Raw genomic sequence first — 3,438 nt, 5'->3', positions numbered from 1 at the left:
CACTAGTGTATGAAAATAAAAATTTTGCAATTTAGCATTTGAGACAAGGCACACATTCAAAAATCTATATCGCAACAACCATAGTCTACCACATTAAGCTTAAGTTAATTAAATTCAAACCAAAAGAAACCATGGAATGTAATCATCATTTATATTTTAAAGATCATACCTTGTAAGCTTACTTAAGAGAGGAAAGTGATGAAAAGAAAGTCCAATATACTTATCTGGTGTTTCATTTTTGAGGTACCCATTCAAACTTGTGCTATAACCTACAAATACCCAAAAACAAGCTAAAAATTCAACCAAAAAAATTAGAAAACATCAAGAAAATTTCCTTAGGTTGCCTCCCAAGAAGCGCCTTAGTTAAAGTCGCGGCATGACATTTTTTGCCTATCATTGATGTATCCATTTGGAAGACTTGAAACAATGCCCCAACTTTCGATCCATACATCTTTGTGGAACTCGGGGACGAGGTGAGGATTCATCAATATTACCTCTATCACGCCATTTTAAATACTTGAATCTCTTACCCAACTTTACATTAAATTTCTGATTAGGATCATTGGGTATTTGTGAGGACATCAAAAATCCACTTGATACACCTAGAATTTTGCATTTGTTGACCTTTAATTGGTGGGATTTATTTTTCCCTTTTGGAATGGCAAACTCCATATATAGGGATTTATCTCCTCGCATCCAAAAGTTATTATTTGCAGGTTCGACTTTCATCACATCCACCAAGCATAATGTTGAAAAATAGTTTGAGAGAGGTTTTCTTCCTGATTCCGGAGTTGCATCCTTCTCGATATTCTCACCTTGAAATGAACTAGAGATTTCACAAAGAATTTGCTTGGCTTTTTCTTTTGACTCTAGTACCATTTCCTCGTGCTTGGCATTATCTCTCATGTTTGGTTCGGTTGGTTGGGAAACCATTGAGGTTTCTTCACTATCAAGATCGCCGTCAATGACATGGCTTGATATATTTTCTTTATTCTCCTCATTTTGAAGATTGGGTGTTTTTATGGTACTTGAAAGATCGGTGCCCTCACCCACTTCTTCTGTTTTTTCATTCTCCTTTACAAATGCCTCCATGGATTGATGCAAGTCATGCATGTCCTCCTCCAATGTAGTTGCCCGATCCAAAAGAGTTTGAAGAATTGCTTCAAAACTATTCTACGCGATATGTTGTTCTTCCTTTAATGCATCATGAGACCTATCAAACTCATAAGAAGAACTGGCATTTAGTTAGCATAACAAGGGGAGGGGCATTTAGACAATCACTCCAACGTTCATCCCGACCATCACATAAAGAACAATCATACTCCTAATAGGATCGAGATGGTGCACACATCTCTTCTCGAGAATTATATCTACAATCTCGCCAAAACTGGGGTCCTTCACAATATGAACGTGGATCATCAAGATAAGATTTCCAACCACCAAACTCACATTCATCCCAAGATGCCATAGTAACAAACAACCAAAAAAATCTACCTAACACAAGAAACAAAAGAAAATCACAAACAAATATTTATAAGTTTTAATCCAATCAAGTAAGCTAAAATTCCAAACTAACTCAATATGCTAAATTGGTTCCTGACAACAGTGCCATTTTTGATAATGCTTAACTTACACGTCAATTTTAGTGCAAGGCGGTCATCATCAATATAATTATCCAACTTTGAGTAGGGGTCGAATCCACGAGGAACAATATGAGTGGCGATTAAACAAGTTCAAAATTAAAGTTACTTGTTAAGTTCAAGCCTAAGGTACAGGTATTTTGGGAGATTTTAAATGTTTTCAAATGTGTAAGATAATTATTGGGCTTCTAAAGGACTAATTCGAGACTAAGAATAATTAGAGTATAATTAATTCGAAACAGATCTTGGGATTATGCTTTCCTAGGTGCAAGTTATGCATGGGAACATGATGATTCAATGCAAATTATAATTGTTAATGTCGTGGTAGGCTAGGTTGAATGTCCTTGAGGCTAGTTTGTCAACAAAGTCTCAACGATGTCACTCATTGACCCTTTCGAATATCTAAAGAGTGTGTCAATTAAAGTCACCCAACACTTCAATTGGGCATCCCTTATTCTAGGAAGATGCCCAAAACATAGTCTACTCTCTATTCACCCTTATTTCTAATATAGCAAAAAGATAGTAAACTACATTCATTATTGTCCACTATTGCTTTGTCCCCTATATCCCTCTTTCAAGGATGCCATGGGTTCCAAAGTTCACCCACATCCCTCTTTCAAGGATGAAGTGAGCTTTCAAGAGTTTAGGGTTTTCACCCAATAACCCATTTTGGGTGTTTGGGGTTTTCATCCACAAATCCCAACTAATTAAATCAAGCAATAGTGAAACCCATCATCAACAAACTAGAATCTACACAAATACATCAAAACCCACACACAATTGCACCCTATTCTAACATAATCCCAAGAGGAAGAACTAGCAACTCATAAATATAATAAACAAAAATATACCAAAATCTCCATCAAATTGATTCATGAAGAAAAATTCAAACCACACTTTAAATTTCAATGAATCCTTAATGGGATTTGCCAATTCTTCACTTAGGAGTCACTCTAATTTCTTCTAATCTCAAAATTAGTACAAAATTTTCTCCAAGCGCCAAGTAAGAAAACCCAAAACAAAGTTAAGTTCAGGCTGATGTATGATAATTAATGGATGAAGATGGCAAAAAATAAGCTAAAAAACCTTATTTGAGCCCCAATTCCATATTTTATAAATATTACAAAAATTCCCTTGAAAGTTTTTCGCTCTACCGCGATCGCCACCTCTTCACCGCATTCGCTACTCCCGCGATAGCGGTAGTCATATCGCGATCGCCCTCTGATTGACTTGTTGATTGGTCGCGATTGCGACCATCACGCCGCGATCTCCGTAACTGAGGGTCGATTTTTAGGCTTTGATTTCTAGCATTTGGCTCTTTTCTTTCACATTTAACTTCATTTTGACTTAAATGACTTACTCATCTTTCCTTTTTGACTTTTCCTACACAAATGAGCATTAAGTAAGAGATGAACACAAAATCAATGGAAAAGCATGGTAATTTAGGCTTAAAAGGTGGTAGAAAATCCTCAAATTAATGACTTATCAATGTTCTCTTGTGAAAAGGTTTAGCCCCTTAAGATTTGGGAAACAACTCTGTGAAATTACAATCTTTCCCCTGAGCTTTTTCCGCCCTATCGCGATCACCATATGCCAACGGTGATTGTGATCCCACAATCATGATAGTCGCATCATGACCGCAGTGGCGTAACTTGGCTTTGAATCATGATCGCGGTACCTAAGGGTCGATCCCTGGTCCTAATTTTTAGCTTTTACAGATTTTGGTCCTTTTCTTTCCTTTTCAGCATCGATTCCACTCCATTTCAACCAATTACCTGTGAAAACCCAAACAATGGGA

The sequence above is a fragment of the Capsicum annuum genome, chromosome 1 (genome assembly GCF_002878395.1).
Source record: "Capsicum annuum cultivar UCD-10X-F1 chromosome 1, UCD10Xv1.1, whole genome shotgun sequence".
In the NCBI taxonomy this organism is placed as follows: domain Eukaryota; kingdom Viridiplantae; phylum Streptophyta; class Magnoliopsida; order Solanales; family Solanaceae; genus Capsicum; species Capsicum annuum.
Note: the sequence above shows the minus strand (reverse complement) of the source record.